Here is a 10954-nt window from a genome sequence, read left to right on the forward strand (position 1 = left end):
ACAGTGAAAAGATCCATGGAGTGGAAGATACTCACAATACTTATAACCAAGAGAGGGGTTCTATTCGGATCATATAAAGACCACCTACAAATCATTAACAAGAAGTCAAACAAACCAATAGAAAAACAAAAATCTGAACTGGCCCTTCACAGAACAGGATATCTTAAAGGTCAATACACGTGAAAACACGCTCAATCCCATTTTTCATCAAGGAAACAGAAATTAAGACTACAATGAGAGCAGGTGCACACACACCTGAATGGCTAAAATGAAAAAGACAGGTAATATTTAGTTTTGGCAAAGATGGGGAGCAATGGGAATCCTCTGACATAGGTATGTGTGTTTTGGTTCGTATTCCAAAAATCTGAAGGAAACTTTAAGGCTAGTAATAGTAGTAGTGTGTGGGTTTGGGATCATGGGAAGTCTTACACCTTTTACTATTCCTACCCCTATTTAATTGTATTTTTCATGCTTTACTATTACAATCAGAAATAAGATTTCACATTCAGAAAAGAACAAGCCTCTCTCTCTCACCACAGTCAAACACCATGACCCAGCACATAGTAGTATATCCTCGCCTTCATCTCTCCTGACCTTTCTTTTTTTTTTTTAAGATTATTTATTTATTCATAGAGACAGAGAGAGAGGCAGAGGGAGAAGCAGGCTCCATGCAGGGAGCCCGACGCGGGACTCGATCCGGGGTCTCCAGGATCACGCCCCAGGCTGTAGGCAGTGCTAAACCGCTGCGCCACCGGGGGTGCCCTCTCCTGACCTTTCTGCAGCCCCAGCCTTGGCCACTCCTGTGTCAAAGCCTGGTCTGCCCCCACTACCCTCGGCTGCCCCCCTTCTCCTCCCCTCCCTCCTGCCCCATCAGCCCTTCCAGTGCCTCCACCTTAGTCCCTGCCGTCTCCCCCTCGCCCTCTCCCCGTATCCTGTGCAAGCCCTCCTGGAGAAGCTCTTCCCTGAGGACTCCTCAGTTTCTCCCTGTTCTCATTTCCACACAGAGTGAGGGAGATTCCCCGCCCTCTCCATTCCCCATCCCAGGAGCTTCACCAGCCTGTACACAAGCCTCCCTCTCCAGGCCCTGCTGATCCTGTCACCCAGCTGTCCTCCCTTCCAACAAAGCCTCTCAAGTCCTGTCACCTCTTCCTCCTGGACGGCCCCCAGCCTCCCTCTGCTCCTGCTGATGCCTCCTTCTGCCTGCCTCCCACATCTGTCCTCCCCCCTCCCCTCCACCACTTCCTCCAGACCCATGGAGGCCCCCTGGCCGGCTCCCCTTCTGCTAGCTGTGTGACTGTGGACACCTTATGAAAGCCTCAGCGTGACTGTAAAGTGAGGGCTGTAGAACCCACCTCATAAATGGTCATAAGGATTCAATGATAGAAAGTTCAGCGTAGAGCAACTGCTCAATCAATGTCACAACTGCTATTATTGCTGCTCAGCTCCATGGGACAGCATGGCACAAGTGATCTGCTCCCCCTCTTCCCAGGCAGAGGTACCACCCGTTCTATCCCCCATCTGCTCTTCGCAAGGCCCTCCGTCCTCCAGGCCCAGACCCTTCATCCCTGCTCTGGGCACCCTGTTGTCACCCAGGCCTAGATTCACCATGGGGGTGGGGGTGAAGGGTCCACGGGGCTGTGCACCAGCCGCTCTCCAGCCCACAGCCTACCCTTTCTAGGCTCCTAAACCAGAATCTGTCTGTTGGGCAGCCCTCTGCCCCTATTAAAAAGGAGAGAGAGGCCTAATTAGGATCTGGAACAGGGAGAAGGGATGACCTCACCCTGTCACTTGAGACAGAGAGCAGTGGCCAGACACACAGGGCCCAGCCACGCCAGGATGCCCTGGCTCCCTGGGTTGGGTTGGGTTGGGTTGGGTTGCCATCTCCGTTACAGCCCTGGGACTGAACAGAGCATGCAGCGCTTCAAAAAGCCGAGCCCTCCTTGGGGCCTCAGAACTGGGGGCTTGGTGTCTGCTTCCTCCCCAGGTGTGGAGGGTTGGGGCAGACACAGGTGCAGTGCAATTGCCAGCCAACCCCAATATCCGGGTCTCGGGTCTCTCGGAAAGCCCCTGGAGGGGTGGGGGTGGGGCGTCTTAGTGCTGGGAAGAAGCACAGAGGACTACTTGGTTTGCAAGAAACAGAAACCCAAGTGCAACTAGTTTAAGGAAGGGAGGTGGATTATCAGCCCCTAAAACAAGTCCTGGAGAGGGCCCAACTTTAGGTACGGCTGGCTCTGCAGGCCTGAACTGGATGTCAGAAACACATCCCTTTCCTTCTCCCTGTTCTGCAACCATCTTTTGGGTTGGTTCTCAGGCAGGCTTTCCCCATGTGGTGGAGAGATGTCCACCAAGGCTCCCGTCGGCCAGCATAGCCACCCCAGCAAAAGGAAAAGTCTCCTTCCTGCTGCTTAGAGCACAGGTCCAAGGCTCTTGTTGGTTGACCTAGCCTGGCTCCTGCATTTGCCCAGGCTAATCCCTGGTGATCAGTGGGCTGGCCAGACCCTCTGCAAGCGGGGCGAAGGGGATGGTGGCAATTTCAGCTGATCTTTGAGGACTTCAAGTCATAACATGGTGGTTCCCAGGGGAGAGCTGGATACAATTACCAGGGGGTCCTGGGCAGGCATCTACCTGTCCAAAGGGACCCAACTAACACAAGAAGGAAGGGACCACTCTTGCTTGAGAGAGGCCCCTCCGCAGGTCCCTTCCTGCTTCTCAGTTGGGCAGCCAGGTCCTGACACCTGCCCACCAAGCTTCCACCTCACTGCTTTCTAAAGGGCGCCTCTGCTTCCTGACCTGTCCCAAGAAGTGGAAAGCAGCTTCTCCTGCAGCTCAGGGAGAAAAACCCTGATGTCCTGCTCATCAGAGCCCTGAGACACGCTCCTCTCCCAGAGACCAAGACCCCATGGCTCTCTGATAACATCAAGATAATAATAACAATAAATAGTTGGCCACCTCCTCATCTTCCCTTCGGGTTGGGTTGTTGGGTGGACTTAGTACCAGTGTTGTTAAGCACTTAGCACACACAGTGCCTGACACGTTGGAAACACCTGGTGAATGAGGTAGGTTGTGTTTCCCAAGATGACCGCCATGATTCTTCTCACCCCAAGCACCCTTCCTTTTTCCACCTTAGTATTCATTTTGTAAGTTGAGATGTGATTGACACCCAGTAAACACCACCCATCTAAAGTGTACAACTTGGCAAATTTTGACATGTATACGCCTGTAAAACCAGCACCACTATCAAGATATTGTATCCATCAAGCTACAAGTTTGCTCGTGTTCCTCTGTCATCCCTCCCTCCACCCCATGCCTAGCATCTCCAGGCAACCTTTGATGTGCTTTCTGTCATCACAGGTTAAGTTTGCATTTTCTAGGCTTTTATACTCTACATGCACTTGAAAAAAAAAAAAAACAAGATTTTACCTATTTATTTGAGAGAGAGAGAGAGAAAGCACAAGTAGGGGGAGGAGCAGAGGGAGAGGGAGAAGCAGACTCCCCACTGAGCAGACAGCCTGACATGGGGCTCAATCCCAGGACTCTGGGATCACAATCTGAGCCGAAGGCGGATGCTTAACCGACTGAGCCACCCAGGTGCCCTGTAGGTGCACCTTTTTTTGTCTGGTTCTTTCACTCAGCCTGAGAGCTTGGAGAGCTGCCCACATTGTTGCATGTATCAACAGTTAATTTTTATTGCTGAATTGTGTTTCACTGTGTACCATAAATTACTTATCTGTTCACCTGTTGATGGACATTTCTGGCTAGGGCAGATAAAGCTGCTATGAACACGCGTTGTCTTCCTTTCTCTGGGATGCTTACCTCGGAGCTGCATGGCTGGGTCATATGGCAAGCGGACGTTTCACTTCTGGAGAAACTGCCCAGCCCGTTTCCAAAACAGAGGAGAGCATCCTTGACAACACTGGGTACGGTCAGTCTTTTTTGTTTAGACGTCCTAGGAGGGGCGTAGCGCTATCTCACTGTGGTTTTAATTTGCACGTCTCATGGCCGATGAAGGGCTGCGCCGCGGTGCTGGGAGGAAGCCAGGCAGCAGCGGGCAGAGCTCACGTGTAGGGGTTCAGCCGACGACCAGCCTCCACTGCTGGACAGGTAAAGCAGCCCCAGGGGATGCCAGCCCCCAGTCTTCAGGCCAGCTCCACCCGTGCCACGTAGAGCCCTGACCCCATCAAGCCCTGCCCAAATGACAGATTCATTTGTCATTCATTTGTATCTGCCCAAAACAGACGGTGCGGGTTTTAAATCACTGTTGGGGAAAAAAAAAAAAAATCAATCAATCAATCAATCACTGTTGGGGAGGGGGGTGCCGGGGTAGGTAGTAGAACAGTGAGCCTGGTGGCTGTGATGCTGTGAGTACTAGTGACCTAGTCCTCCTCATCCACCTGTGGTTTATATTCGTCTTCTCGATAAACCCGCAGCCCCTGCAAGACAGACAGCAACTCTTCGTTTCTGGGATCCCAGCCCCAGAGCCTTGCTCCTGACTTTCATTTCTTATCCCTTGAGGTCTTCTCCTTCCACCCCTCACCTTCTCTTAGCCACCTCCCAGGGGACCCGGGCAGAGCTGTAGCAGAGCTTAGGCTCTTCTGGTGGGCTGCCTGGATTTGGATCCTGTCTCTGCTATTTCTTTTCTAAGCTGTTAAGAACTTAACCAAATTCTTTAACCTCTCTGAGCCCAAATTTATCTTCTACAAAATGGGAACAGCAGCACCTACCTCAGAGGGTAGTTGAATCTAAAATGATCCACGTAAAGAACTTAGCCAAGTCAGCCTGGTGCCTGCTACTGTTGTTTCACTGCTGTTTTCTTTTCTTTTTTTAAGATTTTATTTATTCATGAGAGACACAGAGAGAGAGAGAGAGAGACAGAGACAGAGACACACACAGGCAGAGGAAGAAGCAAGCTCCAGGCAGTGAGCCCAACGTGGGACTTGATCCAGGGACTCCAGGGGTTGAAGGCTGGGCTGAAGGCAGGCGCCAACCACTGAGCCACCCAGGGATCCCTTGCTGCTGTTTTCTGATGACTCTGGATATAGAAGCGTCCTCCCTTGGGACGCCTGGGTGGCTCAGCAGTTGAGCGTCTACCTTCAGCTCAGGGTGTGATCCTGGGGTTCTGGGATTGAGTCCCACATCGGGCTCCCTGCATGGAGCCTGCTTATGTCTCTGCCTTTCTCTGTGTCTCTCATGAATAAAAACAAACAAACAAACAAACAAAACCCACCCTTCCTCATTGCCTCTTAGGGAGCTTGTCTGCCCAGCTCCCAGGGGAAAGGCATCAGGTATGTGGGTAGGAGGAGTTAATATCGATTGTTCTAGGCGATTTACAAACATGAAATCATTTGGATTTTTAAAATCTGAATTCTTTCCTTATAGGTCATGTATTGCCAGGCAAAATGCTCTGCCCCTCTGAGCCTGCTTCCTACCCTCCAAGCTGGGGTAACACCGTCTCTCAAACAGGTGAATGTAGGGATATTATAAGGCACCATCCTGACTGGAAGTGAGTCCCTAATACATTATAGCTATTAATACTAGTAACATTTATCCTGTGACACAGCAGGTAACAAATTAATTACTATGGAAGGAAAACAAGTTAAGGGATGACTTTTGAATGTCTATTTTTGGGGGCATTTAAAAAATTTCTGCATTATCTATATTGTTTTAAAATTAAATATCAATTTTAATAAATTTTAAAAATTAATAGATTCACATTAATAAAAATTTAAGTGTGCTATACTGTGTATCACATAAATATTTTTATCCCAATTTATAGGTGAAGAAACTGAGTAACAAATAACTTACCCAGGTTCAAGTAGCCAGCCAAAGCCATGTGCTTGCTTCGGCAGCACATATACCAAAGCCAGAACAGGATTAGAACCCACATCTGCCTGATTCCAGAACCCTTGGCCTTTCCTTGCACTTACTGTCTCGATTCTGGGTAAGTAGCACTTTGGTGCTCAGGCAGCATAATGGATGGGAGTAGCTTCCTAGGGAGAAGCTGGCCCATGCCTGATCCTCCTTAGACCTCTGAAGATGAGGCATCTCCTCTAGAAATCTTCCAGCTGGCAATCCTGGCCTCCTTGCCTTCCCACGGTTGCTCCTTGGAGTCCCCGTCCCTTGGACAGCAGCCATGTCTAGGAAGAAGGGATGTTTCAGAGGTGCCCACAACTGCTTGCCACACCTCTCCCAGGTCCCATGACTCATGGTCTCCCACAAGCGGCAGTCCCATCCCCAGAACCCAAGTGGACGCACCCATGGAGTTGAGGGAGTTAGGGAGGGCTTTAGAACCTCCATAATCACCATCAACTCCCTCCCCTTGAAATAATGAAGCAGCGTCAGGGAAAGTCCTCCAATCCCTACTTCCTGACACTCTTCATTCTTTTCTGGCAGACATCCCACATGTGACCAGTGGCCTCTGGTCAGAGCTCAGTTTCCTGACCATGGCTACGCCACAGCCTTCTTCCTGTTGGCCCTACAGGAATTCAACCCAAGTATTCCAGAAACAACTACACTCTAAAAAAAATTACATAGCTGTGGGGCAGGGGTCGGCCTCTGTCACGGGGCTGGGCCCCAACATTTTGCTCTCGGGGAACCTGGATGGGGACGGGCAAAGACACGCCTCAGGTCAGCAGTGGCACAGGCTCTCCTGACTCCAAGTCACCCACTAATGCTCTTCTCCCTGAAGACCCCACCCTTGCCAGGAACTGGAGAACAAACAACAATATAACACATTGTCTCCAGGGCTTATGAATGTCCCTGCCTGAGGGGAAAAGATGGAGCGAAGGGAAAAGCACTAGATTCTTGTCAAAAATGAGGAAAACCAATGGTTATTCCACAAGAAAGTCCTCAAGCTCACAGAGGAAGCCAACAAGCAGAGCCCCATGGGACTCCGGGGAGGACAAAGAGCCAGCTCCAGACTCTGCTGTGCATATGTCAGCGGGTAGAATGAGGCCAGGGAGGATATTATGGGCATATTTTTTAGTCTTTCTGGAAAGTTTAGGTCTAGTCACTTATCTGTGCCTGGTAAGAGACTCAGGAAACAAAGAGTTGCCTTTGGGGTAAATCCCCAGCAGTGCAGTTGCTGGGTCTTAGGGCAGGTCTATTTTAACTCTTTGAGGAACCTCCACACAGTTTTCCAGAGTGGCTGCACCAGTTCACATTCCCACCAACAGTGTAAGAGGGTTCCCTTTTCTCCGCATCCTCTCCAACATTTGTGGTTTCCTGCCTTGTTAATTTTCCCCATTCTCACTGGTGTGAGGTGGGATCTCATTGTGGTTTTGATTTGTATTTCCCTGATGGCCAGTGATGCGGAGCATTTTCTCATGTGCATGTTGGCCATGTCTGTCTTCCTCTGTGAGATTTCTGTTCATGTCTTTTGCCCATTTCATGATTGGATTGTTTGTTTCTTGCGGCCCAATGTTTCTAGCAGCAATGTCCACTATAGCCAAACTGTGGAAGGAGCCTCGGTGTCCATCGAAAGATGAATGGATAAAGAAGATGTGGTCTATGCATACAATGGAATATTCCTCAGCCATTAGAAACGACAAATACCCACCATTTGCTTCAACGTGGATGGAACTGGAGGGTATTATGCTGAGTGAAGTAAGTCAAGCAGAGAAGGACAAACATTATATGGTTTCACTCATACGGGGAATATAAAAAAACAATGAAAGGGATTATAGGGGAAAGGAGAGAAAACGAGTGGAAAGTATCAGAGAGGGTGACCGAACATGAGAGACTCCTAACTCTGGGAAACGAACAAGGGGTGGTGGAAAGGGAGGTGGGCAGGGGGTGGGGGTGACTGGGTGACGGGCACTGAGGGGGGCACTTGATGGGATAAGCACTGGGTGTTATGCTATATGTTGACAAATCGAACTCCAATAAAAAAATACATATAAAAAAATAAAGAAAGAGTTGCCCTAACCCTGACGTAGGAGCTTGATGTAGGGCATCGGGTTGTCTGGTGAGAGCAGGTGTCCTCAAAGGGAAGACAAAACAGCTTTTGCTCAATTATACACCATGGACAGAACTGTCAGAATGCCTCACAGGGCTCACAGGAGCAGCAGTGAAACAGATACAATTACCTTTAAAGGGAAAAGAAGATTCTGACACAGGACTGGTGTTAAATGTGAAACAGGAAGCCCTCAGCCCAGCAGATCTGTTCTAACTGATCCATCTGCAGATAAAACTGGTGGCTTCACGTAAACACCCTGATCGCAGGCGGCCCTTAGAGCTTCAACCCAAACTCCGCAAGGAAGACGAGGGAGAGAAGCAAGATTTTTCATTTTCTAAGTAGACAAATTTTTAAATATTGCATTAACAAATAAAGCACACATGCATTATGACCCCAAAAATTGTATAGAAAAGGAAATGGTACACATAGGTTTCTCATTGCACATAAATTTTACCCTCTATCTATCCCCCCACCAAAAAAAAACAAAAACAAAACACTTTAAATAAACACTAAACTCTAGTTGATGATATGAAAGCTGAAGTGTTTTGGAGGGTGGCCTATCAGCTTCTATAATGGAAGAGAAAGCTCCTCATAAACAGATCTTCCAATGAATAACAATTATACACTTTGATGTTTGTTTTTTAAAGATTTTATTCATTTATATGACACAGAGAAAGAGAGAGAGCACAAGCAGGGGGAGCGGGAGAAGCAGACTCCCCACTGAGCAAGGATTCTGATGTGGACTTGAGCCCAGGTCCCTGGAATCATGACCTGAGCTAAGGGCAGGTGCTTAACCAACTGAGCCACCCAAGCACCCCAACTTTGGACAAAATATAGAACACAATGACCTGAGAGCTCTGGAGATTGAACAAAAGCATGCAGTTTTTAGAGGGGAGTAAAAACTTGGAGCAGCAGCCTGAAGCATCCTGTGCTAACCTTTTACCAGTTAGTAAAACCCACCGAGGTGTGGTACTTCAGAATAACCCGGGCTGCTAGAGAGTAAGAAAGAGCTTGAGTAAGAAAGTAGGAAGTACCTACTTCCAGGGAAAACTCACCCAAATCTCTGGCTGACCCTAGAAACAGGCAGAGGGGGAGTGCAAGTGATTTCAGACTTGCCAGCTCCCGAAGTCCCAGGAGCCAAGACACAGACACTCCCAAGTTTTAGTGAGATGCAATGAGATCAGAACCTGCATATATTGTTGGTGGCAATGTAAAAAAAAACAAAACAAAACAAAAAAGTACACTTTGGAAAAGAGTTTAGCAGGTTTTTAAGTTAAATATAGGGACGCCTAGGTGGTTCAGCAGTTGAGCATCTGCCTTGCTCTCAGGGCCTGATCTGAGGTCCCAGCGTCGAGTCCTGCATCGGGCTCCCTGCGTGGAGCCTGCTTCTCCCTCTGCCTGTGTCTCTGCCTCTTTCGTGTGTCTCTCATGAATAAATAAAATATTTAAAAATGTATATATACTGTCATGAATCCCAGAAATTTTGCTTCTAGTTAACTGCCCAGGAGAGACAGACACACACGTCCATACTTGGCCCCAAGTGAGCGCCGCAGCATTCCTAACAGCCCAAAGCTGGAAAAAACCCACAGGTCCCTTGAATGTTGAACTGATAAACTGTGTGTGGCCATAATATAGAACCAGTCAGCATTAAAAGGGACCTAGCTTCCACCCCCCAACTTTATTGAGCTATAATTGACAGTAATGGAACAAGTTTTTAATTCGTGCTGAAACACAGATGAACTGCAAATGCCTTCAGCAAAACGAGTGAAGTCACACAAAAGGTGGTATATTGTGTGATTTCATTCTTAGGAAATGTCTGCAAAGGTAAATTTCTAGAGGCAGAAAGCAGATCAGGGGTTGTCTGGGGAGAGAGTGGAGCCGGACTAACCATAAAAATTCATGAGAGAAAAAAAAATTCATGAGAGGAAAAAAAAATTAATGAGAGGGCTGCTTGGGTGGCTCAGTGGCTGAGCATCTGCCTTCGGCTCAGGCGTGATCCCTGGGTCCTGGGATTGAGTCCTGCATCAGGATCCTTGTCAGTGGGGACCCTGCTTCTCCCTCTCCCTCCACCTGTCCCACCTGCCCCGCCACCCCTGCTGTGCTCGCTCTCCCTATCTCTCTCTAATAAATAAATTTAAAAATTTAAAAATTCATGAGAGAACTTCTTAGGGTGATAAACCTGTTATGAAATAGGATTGTGGTGAGAGTTGGATGAATATATAAATTCACTAAAATTCATTCCACTGTGCATACATGACAGATGGAATTCCTGGCATATAAAATATAGCCCCATTGAGCTGTTTAAAAAACAAACAGTGAGAAACACCAACTTCTTTTATGAGTCCAGCATTATACCAATACCAAAACCAGACAGAGATAGCACAAGAAAAATATTTAGGTGAAGAGTACCTATGTCTACCATTTACTTTGAAATGTACCAAAAGCAAGATAGATAAATGAACGAGCGTAGGGATGACCAGATGAGCAAAAGATGTGATGAAGGATGCTTAGTAAAATGGTAGATTCTAACTTTAGGTAATTGGGAGTTCACTGTAATTTTCTTTCAACTTTCAAACCTCTGAAATCTTCAATAATAAAATGGAGAAGGGGAATGAATTCAATCATGGCACATGGCATGGCTCAGCCGCAAATATTTTTTATGAAGCCAAACAATGTAAATAATATTGACTTAGTCCAAAAGGGAAAAGAAAAAGTTTAAACAGTAGATAGCAGGGCGCCTGGGTGGCTCAGTCTGTGGAGCACCCGCTTGATTTTGGCTCAGGTCATGGTCTGGGGTCATGAGATCAAGTCCTGCGTTGGGCTCCGTGCTCAGCATGGAGTCAGCTGGAGATTCTCTCTCCCCCTGTCCCTCCACTCCCCCTGTCCACCCCCAACCTCTCTCAAAATAAATTTTAAAATCTTTAAAAAAAAATCTTTAAAAAAATACAGGTGGCAAGTGGGGGGAAGGAGTATGTGTGTGGTGTGAGAGCTACATCATGG

The 10954-nt window shown here is 47.9% G+C and overlaps 1 long non-coding RNA gene across 3 annotated transcripts; it reads left to right on the forward strand.

Annotated features, from left to right (window-relative positions):
• Positions 1-3542: 3542 nt before the first annotated feature.
• On the forward strand, positions 3543-7488 carry LOC111096129. Of its 3 annotated transcripts, none has more exons than XR_005358945.1 (4): positions 3543-4101; positions 5377-5460; positions 5774-5938; positions 6391-7139. It is a non-coding gene; the product is annotated as an uncharacterized LOC111096129 (long non-coding RNA). The 3 variants fall into 3 exon arrangements; XR_005358944.1 differs by lacking the exon at positions 6391-7139 and adding an exon at positions 7427-7482 and having other exon boundaries at positions 3545-4101; XR_005358943.1 differs by lacking the exon at positions 6391-7139 and adding an exon at positions 7430-7488 and having other exon boundaries at positions 3581-4101.
• The last annotated feature ends 3466 nt before the right edge of the window (positions 7489-10954 follow it).

Source organism: Canis lupus, chromosome 5, assembly GCF_011100685.1.
Source record: "Canis lupus familiaris isolate Mischka breed German Shepherd chromosome 5, alternate assembly UU_Cfam_GSD_1.0, whole genome shotgun sequence".
NCBI classification, from domain to species: Eukaryota; Metazoa; Chordata; class Mammalia; order Carnivora; family Canidae; genus Canis; species Canis lupus.